Source organism: Ciconia boyciana, chromosome 1 (genome assembly GCF_034638445.1).
Source record: "Ciconia boyciana chromosome 1, ASM3463844v1, whole genome shotgun sequence".
Lineage (NCBI taxonomy): Eukaryota > Metazoa > Chordata > Aves > Ciconiiformes > Ciconiidae > Ciconia > Ciconia boyciana.
Genome location: NC_132934.1, coordinates 11,943,552 through 11,955,920, shown reverse-complemented (window position 1 = coordinate 11,955,920; position 12,369 = coordinate 11,943,552). Strand labels below are relative to the sequence as shown.

Here is a 12,369-nt window from a genome sequence, read left to right as displayed (position 1 = left end):
TAACCATTCAAATATGCATCCATTTGTGCTTCTCCATAAGTGTTTCATTTTTAGCAAATAAAGAATTGGTTTTTCATGCTTATTAGAAGATACGTTCTCTAGGACAAAGTAGTCTGAAAATTAAAGGTTTGGCCAAATTCATCTGTGGTTATCGCCCAGACTTCAGATCTCCCTTTTTCCAGCTGTTATTATTTTTTTATTCAGAAAGCCTTCATTCCTTTGCATATTTAGGTAAACTACAAAGCCTAATAATGATCAAGGAAATCTACATTTGTATATATATTTTTAAGTGCATTTCATCTTTTTTATTGTTGAAAAGCTTGAAAATATCAGCCCAAAATATTCAACCACTAAGGAAATCTCCAAATCAGATTGATTTTAAAATCACCTGCTTTTTAAAGCACTTTAATGATTTTAGTGCCTGAGCTCTGGTGTGTATATAGGTGATTTTAACAATACAGTGATGCTTACTCTGAAACTTTTGTATCTACAGATAATTCACCCTTCTCTCTGCATTTTTAAGTCAGTGAAAACCAAGAGTGTACTTAAGTAAAACCACTGAACATACCTGGCTGAATATTGTTTCATTTAACTGGCTAAACCATAAAACTGAGGGTAGTTTTTCTAAGATCTTTTTATGGGTTAAATCTCAAACTGGAGAACAATGTTTGGATTTCCTAGAGCATTTTTTATTTTCAGTAATCACTTCTATTTTAACAATTAAAAAAACTTTTGAAGGATTTCAAATCAAGACATAATTTTTACTTATAAATTAAAAAAAAAAAGTGAACAAAAAAACCCCCAAACAAACAAATAAACAAATAAAAAGGATTTCCACAAAAATTTTGGCCAAAACAATGCACAGATGTTAATGCAAGCCCACGTATTATTTTGTTCAACTTAAATGTGTGCTTTTAAGTTGGTAAAAGCTTAAAATAGGTTCTCTGTAGTACACATTTTACCTCTGGAGGAGGTAAAAGGGTTGGCAGACCGCAAAGGGTCCTTATCTTCCAATATGATATTTCTGTAAAAGAAACATAATTGAGAGATATGCTAAGTCCCTACCAAAAGTGATGCTGAAAGACCAGCTACAAAAAAAATTCATGTAGAGGTTTAAAAAATGAGGTATCGCTATAAAAATACCATTAATATCTCTCAGACTGGTAGACATTTTAAAATGTATTTTCAATATGTTTAGAGTAACAAAGAATAAAATTAAGCTGGTCTTTGGCTGTGAATTATACATTATGGAATAACTTCAGCAATTAGAAAATCCAGAGGCAAAAGTATTAGCCCTTTGAATTCCAGAGAATGAAGACTTCCAGAACTTGCTTGTCAAGAGTAAATTCTCTAGGATTTCATATCAAAGAGGAGAGTTTCTACCTAGGGTGCTGTTGAAGATTTTAGAAAGAAACCTAAGTGAGGATTCATTGGTTTCCTGGCAATCTCTCAGACATGGGATGTATTAATAGCAGCTCAGAGAAAACACAAACAACAAAAAAGAACTCAAAATTCATGGCCATAAAGCACTGATCTTTCCTGGTTTAAGGTTTGTAACCCCAGAGGCAGAAAGCTTGCCAAGACATCAGAAAAGATGTTATCAGAGGAGAAATCTCAGCTGGACTTCTTTTCAAGAACAAGCTTTGGGTACTTTATTTGAATCAAAGTCTCCTTGTTTGGGATATGAGCTTTGTAATGCAGCTACTGGAAAATAGTCAAGTAGGGAAAGGGGACATGTGGCTGCAGAATCAGGACAGGAACTCTCAAAGGAAGACTAGGGCAAACTGTTAAATTCCTCTGCTATTTCTATTTCTTCATATACTAAAGAGAAACCTTTTTCAGTACAGTTCTGTCCCTTAAAGATCTTACCACAGGTATTGCGATGCTGGTACTGAAATAGCACTGATAACAGTGTGATTGCTCCATGTTTGCTATGCCAATAAAACACATACACTTTTTCTCTATGCTCTTTTTAGTATTACATACCTCTACACTATGGTGTCTATTTCTACAAAGTACCCAATCCCCACTTTTCATAGAGATTAATTGTTGCCAAGCTTTTTTCTTATAGGTGAAATCTGAGCATGGACGGTTAGGCTTCACTTCACATTAAACAATGACAGAGTATATTCTTACCTTAGCATATTCTTCTGCTGAGGATTTTGCTACAAAGTTCTGCAGCAAAAATAAGACTGAAGCAGAATTTAGATGTTTATGGTCTGAAGTTACAATTGTAAAGCTGTCTGCTTGTGCATCAGTTTTGCTCAACTTTCCTAAAATTTTTATCCCATTGTTCACATACAAAATGAAACTTATCAATTAAGAATAAATTTTTAAATTTGGAACACTACTGCTAAGCAAGCTGGTATGATGGCCTATTTCAATATTTTTTATCAGATTATTAAATAAAATTATCTTCTTAATACAATCAGATTGATATGAGCAGACATAAAGCGACAAATGCATTTACAATAGTGGCATAGAAAAAACTTTATGGAAAAGTTTTTTTTTTTCTGCTGAACAGCAGTTGTGGTCTATCCTAAACTGAAACACATTATTTCTGACTTTGTATTATTATTGCAAGTTTTTTTAAAGTCTTTCTTAAAATAGCGATATACAGATTAATACTCATTGTATATTTAAATCCCCAGATCAGTAACACTGGTTTTTAATTTAAGAATCTGCAGATTGGGTTGAAGGACAAGTCCACATAGACAAGAAATTTTATCTGACAGTAATCAATGGAGGTTGTCTAGGGAAAAGTATAAAAATAGAACAAGTTTGCAGTAATACTTCCTTAGAACATTTTCCAACCTGCCAACATTTGATGGTCATCCAATTTTTTGGTGCCATGAAATTAATTATCTTCATGGTGATTTATAACTTTTTTCTCTCTTTATGCGGCCTACCAAGGTCCCGATGTAAACAGCTAAAAAAAATATGAGATAAATCAGCTGAGCAAGAAATTTTTAAATATACAATTTTGTGAGTTCCTTTTTACTTCTGGTACAAAATGTTTCACATACAAAACCCTGAAAAATAATAGCTTTTTCATATACTATGGAACAATAAATGTTCAGTGTTACAATTTTGTTACTTTTCCTTAAAAAAAAAAACCCAAAAACAAAACAAAACCCAAGAACCCCTCTGTCCGTTACTTGATTTTCATCTAAAGACTTGAATAAATATTTTTTAATAAGAAAATAAAGCCATCAATTCTGAAAATATGTAAATTTACATGCCACATATCTGATTAGCTCTTTTTTAGCATTCCAATGTATTTCTTCATTTATTCCCAGCAGATAAAACAATGTGGTTTCAATTCACATATTAAAGAGCAATGGCAACAAACTGTCTTTATTTTTGCCTGAGATTATTTTATGCACATGTCCTTCAGTTATGGAAGCACTTCAAATAAACCACTGAGAATGTGCATTGAGCACCCACAGGAAATAGAGGGCTATGTCACTCAGCTTGAGATTAACAACATTTAAACTACTTTTCTAATAGTTTCTCCAGAAAAAAAAAAAATCTGGTATTTGTTTCCCAAGATTAAAATAGAAAGCACTCTATCTACAATTAATCTGTTTTTTTTATGACAAGGATGTCTGATACAGTCCCATTGAAAGGACTTGTGTAGAAAGCTGACTCTGTATCTGGAAATAACCTTCCAGTTTTTAACAGGAGGCATAATTAACCAAAATTTTGAATGCTGTATATCACATTTAAAAAAAAACTTTGAGCACTAATTACTCTGGTAAACCACTTACATGCCTCATTACCAGTAGATGACAGTGTATATGGAATTTCCTTCTTTCTCATTCTCATTCTTTCTCTTTTTCTCTTTTTTCCTTTTTTTCTCCCTTCCTCTTCCTCTTTTTATTTTTCTCTCTTTCTATTTTTATTTCTTTCTCTATTTCTCCTTTTCTCTCTCTCTCCCTCCATCAGCCTCTCTAACTTTCTCTCTGTCTTTCTGCTTTTCTTTCCTTCCTTCTTTTTCTGTTTCTCTCTCTTAAAACCTCACACAATTACAGGAGTCTTCCTGTCTATTGTCAATTTAAAAATACAGTGAAATGGGCTAAGATTTATGAATTAATTTTTGGCCTATGAAACAAACACTAGAAGAAAATTTTACAAAGTATCATGAATCTGGGAGCAAAATTTAGCAACTACAACTCCAGCTAGTAGGCATTTTAGGTGGCATACTGAGATATGCTAACTACCATCCTGTTAATTGTCTTCTTTCCTGACTGCAGACATGAGATTGACTGCTGAAATACAAAATTACAATAGAACAAGAGAAAATACTTCTTCAAAGTGCAATAGATTTCCAAATAAAATTTTTAAGGAGGTAAAGGAATACTAACAGCTTGAAATGTTCCATCACTTACATCAGTGTATCCATCTAGTACAGAAAAACTACTGGCATAATAAACAGCAGCCTATTAAATCTTTATTTGCAAGGCTCTCCTGTTACAGGGGAGTTAAAAGATGGAGGTTGACAGCAGAGACCAGCCTTTACACTGATCACAAAGATCACACCTGAAGGCGTTACAGTTGGGAGTAGGTATTACAGAGGGACGCATCAGGAATATGCCTCCCAGTCTGTGATATTGTATAAGCTTTGTAGCACTCTGCAGGCCAAAAAGCAGAAACTGTTGTAAAATGATTGTAACTCCAAAGTTTTCTAAATTTTTCTTATAGCCATTCTCTCTTTTACATAGAAGCTTAGCTTCAGAAAAGCATGTAAAAGTCTACTTGACGTCCTAATTCTCACAAATGGACATTCCATGATGTTTTAGAAAAGGTATGACACGTGAAGTTTATGTTTGCCCTAAACTTCATTCTTCATTATCAATAATATAAACTAATTGTTGTTCTGTGTGACACCTTTAAAGAGGTAATAAAACATGCTTACAAATTTAAATCCTTGGTTATCTCCTACTTATATCTATGGGATTAATCATGTTTTTAGACCTGTATTCAAAAGAACTTTTTTGGGTCTAGGCATATGGGACTATTTTTATTAAAATGGAGAAGGTACTTCAAAGGACTTTGACTCCAAAATAATTTACAAACTATTGATCAAAAACTCATAGAGTGAAGTGGAAAACCCACTTAATTTTATCCTAAGCCAAAACACAACAAAACTGATTAAATACAAATCTCAGCCTTGTAAAGTCAAGCCTGAATGAACAGCTAGCTTTTGTGATGTAATTCAAAGAAGAGAATGTCAGGACAGAAAAATACACATTCAAACTGAGAATCATAGGTCATCTGGCCTGCAAAAATTCCAGTCAAGTAGCAACCATGGTGAAATGAGTGTTCAGTCAAACATGCCATAACTGCCACAGGAAGGAAGAGCATTTTTCAGCAGTGCATCACAGTGTTGAAGCCCAAACTGATCACATACTTGATGAACAACGAGGCAATGACACAACCTTCTTTGTAGGTAAAATCTCTGCAGACAAGAAGGCTGTAGAATAGAAACTGCAGCAAAGGGATAAAGCAGTTTGTTTATTCATTTTTTTAAACTAGGTAATAGAGCACAAATGTTCTATCTTAAATAGAAGAGCCACTGTATCATATCCAAATTTAATAAGTCAGAGAGAACAAAGTATAGTTACAATAAGTTGTAAAAAATTGTTCCGCTTAGCATGTCTAAATAATAAATGCAGATGTACCATCTGTGTTTGGAATGGAAGGTTGCCTACCCACAAATCCATTTTAAAAGGCATTTTTATGTATACACCAGGGAACCAAAAGTGAAAATAAGGAACATAAGAAAACTTTCAGATAGATTCCAGAGTTCAAGAGGTCTGTAAAAATATTACAAGAAGGGAGGCAAATCATTGACACCTATGACTCTACCATAAAGAGATAGGAAAACATATATTTCTGCTTGAGTCATGCTGTATTTCTGCCATGTTATACCCCGTATTTCCTACCTATTTCTGTCTTGTAGTCTTCCAGCCTTACCAAAGGAAGGCCAGCTTCCTGGGTGCACATGCCTCCTCCTGAGAATACACCTGTTTGTCCCTGTGCTGCCTTCAGCTACCTGCCACATCCCACAGCAATGAGCTGGGGACAATTAATCTAACTGGATACAATAAACTTTCAGGTCCACTTTCAGGTTGCACTCAAAGTATCCGCAAAGTATTTACTTCCTCTTGGTCAGATGCCTACCTTTCTGAGTGTCTTCAGCACAGCTCCTTTTAGCTAAAATTTGTTCACTGATTTTGATTGCAAGAAGATAATGAAATTAACAGATGAGGAGAATAGGAAAAAAATGCTAAGAATTAAGGAAATACATCAAATGAGGCAAAAAGTAGGTAAAGGGCAGAAATTATGTTGTTCTAGTGCACCAGAAGTGTTCTAATGAATTACAAAACCGTCCTGAAACCAGTGGACTCACATGAAACTGCCACGTTCGTATGTCTGTCATGTAATACAGAATCTTGAGGAATTTGTAGGAAATTTACAGCGGAGTTCAGATTTTGGTTTGAAAGACTTATAACACAATGCTCAGTACAGCACTCAGGCTTGAGACCAGCCTGCGACTCAGGAAGCTGAAATGAAGATTTTGTAAGTCTTAAATTGTGGGGGGACAATTTTGGGGGACAACGAACTGTTAACTCACATTTCCTGAATGTTCTTCTATGCACACCACAGCAAAAGAAAAGAGGGACCCTAGCTGCAGTATTTCAATATTTGTTTTAAATGTCTATTGTTTCACCTAAGGGTTCTAATTCCCTGACACTGAAAAGAAACCATGAATCAAGAATTTAACTCTGGAGAAAAACATGGATTAATCCCCACACTTAAGCTTTTCTAGTTCACTTCTTGGTTTAGCATCCAGGTTCAATATATCTTTATTGACATATGCAAAGGTATCTCCAAGAGTGCATCTATCTGTTTCTAGAACTAGAAATAGGAGAGGCACAGCATTCCTGTGTTGGATTTGAGCTAATTACACTTTCTGAGATTAAGTTAAGGCTGTCAGGCATAGCACCATGCTAGCATGCATATATTTCTTCAGGAGTCAAAGGCAGTACCTCTGAATTGTCCTACTCTGTTATGTGAATATACCAATGTGATCAAAGGTAGCTAAGGGAATATTTGCAGTTTGGAATATGATGAAACTTTTTAATTTTGTCTAAGTAGCTCAGATGTCCAGCTCTGGGTTATCGATTTCTTTTATGGGACTAGTTTCCTAGTTTTAAAAAAAACCTGCAGTCCTTGCCTTTTACATTCTTTGTTGAGTTTATCACAACTGATGACAACAGAGGTGAATGGAGCTCCAAAAAGAGAATTATAAAATCTATTAGGAGATTTGAAACATTTATATGATTAATTGAGGATATTATTTTGAATGCATTAAAATTCCAGAACATGATCAATAAATAAGTTATATCTATTGCTAATATACGTAGTGTATATAGAAGTTACATCAAACTGCTTACAGAATCCTGAACATTAATTAAAACTGACTGGGAATTTGCAGGTCAGATATTTTAAAATCAGAATGCAATCAAAGCCAAAACTAAAGAAAGGGTACATTCTACACGTCTCTTTATTCTATTTTTAAGGAGCTCTGAAATTACAAAACAATCTGAACTTTTTGACAGATATCAGAATTTAAAATGACATCTTCTAGTTTGAAGAAGTTTCTAGATATTTTAAATTAAAATGAGAACTAATGTGTAACAGAAAGAACTATAAAATAGAATAGAATTTAAAAAGAATGAACCATTTTAATTGCTGCAATTCAATACATTTTTAATATTAGTTCCCCAAAATATCAGATTTTGACATTTCATCAAAGACAGGAAAAACCTAGAAAAGTAAAAAAAAATAAATTCTTACGATAATAAAAAGTAATTTCCTGTGTAGCTATGGTTCTGATTAGGTAAGTCAAGAGCTCAAGAGATCAATGAAAGCAGTGTTCTGGTCATGGGGACAGTACACCAAAGTTATAAATGAATCCACAATTATACATTACCTAATTTTTATGTATTTGTTATCTCTCTGATGTTCTGTGATTTGTGTTGTTAGTGTAGGAATCCATATGGGATCATGTGAACATAATATGTAAATCTGGGTATGCATTATGTCCATGAATAAATTTCTTAACTTCACTTGCTTTAGTTACTGGTTGCAACAATTCTTACCCATAATATCCAGAAGGTGTTGTGAGGCTCTGTTCATTCATTAAAAGCATGAAATCTGCTGTGACATCTTTGCATGAGCAGTGCTAGAAGTCTATAACTAAAAAAAGAAAATATGTTCTCATAGGATTATAACCCATACAGGGAAAGGGTATTTCTTCTTTATATTTGCATAATCCTGTTTAATAGACTTAAACTATAATTAGGTAAATTGGGAACTTCCTTGTCAACATTTTTACTGTCAACAGTATTACTACTATTAATGGTTTTTTGCATTAATATTATAACTGGCAGTCACTGTTGTAATTTATTCTTTAATTAAATTATTGATTTTATTGATAGTAATCAAATATTTAGAAGATACAAGAAATACAGTGTTTCTTACTTCCTTGGAGCCAGAATTTCACCCAGAATATTTTATTTGGCTTATTTTGTTAAGATTAAAAAATATTTCTCCCTCACTTCTCCGCTGCCTTTTGTTTTCTTCAGATTACTTTATTAAGTTTTGGTTTTAAGGGCTTTTTGGTTTGGTTTGGTTTCAGTTTTCTGCAGAAGAACCTTCTGGGAAAAAGAAAAAAAAAGCAAAAGAAAACTGGGATTCAAAATAAACACTTCGCAGATGAACCACCCTCAGCAGACCAGCAAACTCCTCCCTTAAACATTCAGATATATGACTGTACATGAAAATCAGATGGGCATGAGGAAGTGATTCCATTTGCCAAATGCAGTTTTGATCCATATGGCAAACAGCTGCTGTTCAGATGAGCAAATTTCTGAGAAGCTAATTTGTTAAATCCAAACAGAGGATCTTGCAGTCAAAGGTAAATACATCATAGCACCTTTCAGTTGTTATTTGCTATTGTCACCACTGATAATGCATACTCTCTTATGACATGCTGTTTCTTTCATTGAGAGTAACCTATAAGGCAGGAGATAACAAATACACAAAATATAGGATCTGAGTGGTCACCATTGCTGAAACATGCAGTAAATGGGAACACAATTCCTCGTAGTCATAGCAAATTACCACAGACATTTCCAGGAATGTGTGATAATCCAGGGCTTGCACAGAGGACCATTCCAGAAAGATTTCTTTTTGTTTTATGATGTTATCACTGCCACTCAGTCTTAACCTGTTTCTGCCTCAACGTATCTAGGGTAAAACCTGCCAATTAATTTTATTATAAACAGTTGTAAGGGCTATTAAAAATCTTGCCTTTAACAACCTAGATTATATATGTGAGGTGAGATCCATGCTGTTTCACTGCCTGCAGCTTTTTCTTTCATTTGAAACCCTAAATTGCTTTCTGAGTCTATAGCGATGTTTGCAAATTTCGTAAAGAGTGCTTCCTTTCCACAGGAAAGGCATGTCATATTTTCTACCATCCACAAAGCTGCCTCATGGAGAGCCTGTCCAGACATGTCCAGCAGCATGTTAATTTGTGGGGCTTCCTGAGGCAGGAGGCTTTGAGTTCTACACCAAGACACCTTCCAGCCATATCTGAAACCATGACTCCAAGCCAATGGGCTGCATGTCCTGTCTCAGGACTCTGCTCTTGAGTCTCCTCAACAACACAGATTTATGCTATGCCTTACTTATGTAACTTATATAAACATATATAGAGAGATATCCTTTGCAGAGATTGGATTCACACAGAAACAGGTTCTCAGGAGGGTATAAATCTGGTCACTTCACTGTAGCATATGAGGCAACATCATCTGAAAACAGCAACTGGTCTGATTTGTATGTCTTTCGCATATTTTGTCTTGTGATAATATTAGTTTGATGTGCAGTTTTTCTCATCAACTTAAGATCACTACAGAATTCATCTCTTTCATTATAAAATTCAATAATGGCACATACTTTATTTTATTTCCACAGGTGTGCTAGGAGTATCTGAAGTGGGGAAGTCAAAGATCGGGTGAAAAAGAAATAAGATATTTACTGCTAATTTGTCTCTGGAATAAGGCCATAAAAACTAAAAGAGAGAGAAAAAATGAAGAAGAATGAGACCAGATGGTCTGTTGGAAGGCAGTGGAGGAGAAGGCTTACCAGTTCTAGTTTGAGCAAGGCAAAGTCTGAGAAAATGGCTGCTACATGGATACCTACATGGTTAGGTCAGTAATAATTTCAGTTCATTTTCTTTCTGGTACTTTTTATAAGACAGACAAGCTAAGAGGATAAAATTAATTATATTTAATTTTAATGTACATATTTGTCAAGAATATTTAAAAGTCAAGTTAGATGCCTATTTAGTTTTGCTTACAGGTCTAACTTAATGAATTAGGTGCTTGAATATATTACTTTATCTTTCACTCTTCAACCCGATTTAAATCTGAAGACTAATTTTTAACCTTACATACATTAATATTTTATGGAGGCTTAAATTTAAAAGGAAATCTGACACTGTAAGTGCTTGTAATTTTTGTCTGTTGTGAGAGGATATTGTTCCATGTCTTTTCGTATTACTACTTTCTTAATTACATTTTTGTTTCTCTCAGCATTTTCTTCTTGATTGGAACCGCTCACTAATGATTAAGGGATTATTTAATATATGTGTTCTTTATGGTCACTTAACTTGTGGCACTACATCATTTATCTCCTCCATCAAAGTCCCTAAATTTGGGTACTCAAGGTGGAATTGTAGTTCTTGAAGAAATCCAGAAAGCCTAACTTTGAACTTCAGGACTTGTCTTGTTTTGAGGAAAGTAATTCCCATCTTCTTATACTCTGCCTCAGAGATTTCCCTGACAATTGTTTTCTTCAGAAGGGAAATACATCAGGTAAAATTGTGAAATATTTATTATTTAAATAGTACTTGACTGTGAATGGAAGCCATATGGCTTGAAAATGTTTAAGGTGGTGTTTGGGTTTTTTTTTTTAGAGGGAGGGTTTAATTGGCTTACTTATAGTCTATTCAATGTAAATTGTAGAAGGTACTTATTTTTAAAAGTCTCAGTTAGTGCTCTTAAATAAAAAGTAAGATTAGTCACCCGCATTAAGGAGTTCTGAAACCTATATTCTCAAGAATATTGAAAAAAACCCCAAAGCATTAATTTTAAATGCACAGCATATAACATTGTGAGTTCGTGTATTTTGAATACTCTGCTTCCAATAGTATTCTTATTTAGAGAGGATTTTCAGTCTTCTTTATAAACATTATTTTGCCTCAAAAAAATTAAGTTAGTTCTTCTGGTTATTATTCTGTAAAGGAAGAAACTATGCCAAAGAGTTTATGAGACCGAAAATTGTCATTTTCACAGAATCACAGAATCACACAAAATGGTTGAGGTTGAAAGGGATCTCTGGAAGTCGTCTGGTCCAACCCACCTGGTCAAGCAGGGCTACCTAGACCAGGTTGCCCAGGACTATGTCCAGAAGGCTTTTGAATATCTCCAAGGATGGAGACCCCACAACCTCTCTGGGCAACCTGTCCCAGGGCTCAGTGACCCTGACAGTAAAAAAGTGTTTCCTTAAGTTCAGACAGAATCTCCTGTGCTCCAGTTTGTGTCTATTACCTCTTTTCCTGTCACTGGGCAGCACTGAAAAGAGCCTGGCTCTGTCTTCTTCTTCCTCATATTTATATAGATTGATAAGATCTTCCCTGAGCCTTCCCTTCTCCAGGCTAAACAGTCCCAACTCTCTCAGCCTTTCCTCATATGAGAGATGCTCCAGTCCTTTAATCATCTTTGTGGCCCTTTGTTGGACTCTCTCCAATATGTCCATGTCTCTCTTGTACTGAGGAACCCAGAACTGGAAGAAGTACTCCAGGTGTGGACTCACCAGTGCTGAGTGGAGGGGAAAGATGACCTCCCTTAGCCTGCTGAACACTCTTCTTAATGCAGCCCAGGATACCATTTGCCTTTTTTGCCGCAAGGGCCTATTGCTGGCTCATGTTCATTTAGGTGTCCAGCAGGACCCCCAGGCCTTTTTTTGCAAAGCTGGTTTCCAGCTGGGCAGAGTGGGATTCCAATCCAGATTTAGACATGACATTTAGACACATTAATTTGTGTGTCTACTTGCAAGTATCTACATGCGACTAAACTCATTATAATCTCTGCAAATGTAGGGAACAAATTACATAATGTTTCTAAATATGGGTAGATATCAACATTGGTTGAGATTCCTCAGGGTAACATACCTGACCTCCCACTGCTGATACATTAGAGTATGGATCTTCCGTAAATCTTTTGTGATATC

General features: G+C 34.9%; 1 long non-coding RNA gene across 1 annotated transcript in view; it reads left to right on the top strand.

Annotated features, from left to right (window-relative positions):
* The window catches only part of LOC140650348 (uncharacterized), a 34,017-nt gene that overhangs the window by 5,762 nt on the left and 15,886 nt on the right, over positions 1-12,369 (top strand). Inside the window, exons 2-3 of the long non-coding RNA XR_012041936.1 lie at positions 8,711-8,989; positions 10,051-10,286. This is a non-coding gene — a long non-coding RNA (uncharacterized lncRNA). The remainder of the gene's footprint in view (positions 1-8,710; positions 8,990-10,050; positions 10,287-12,369) is intronic.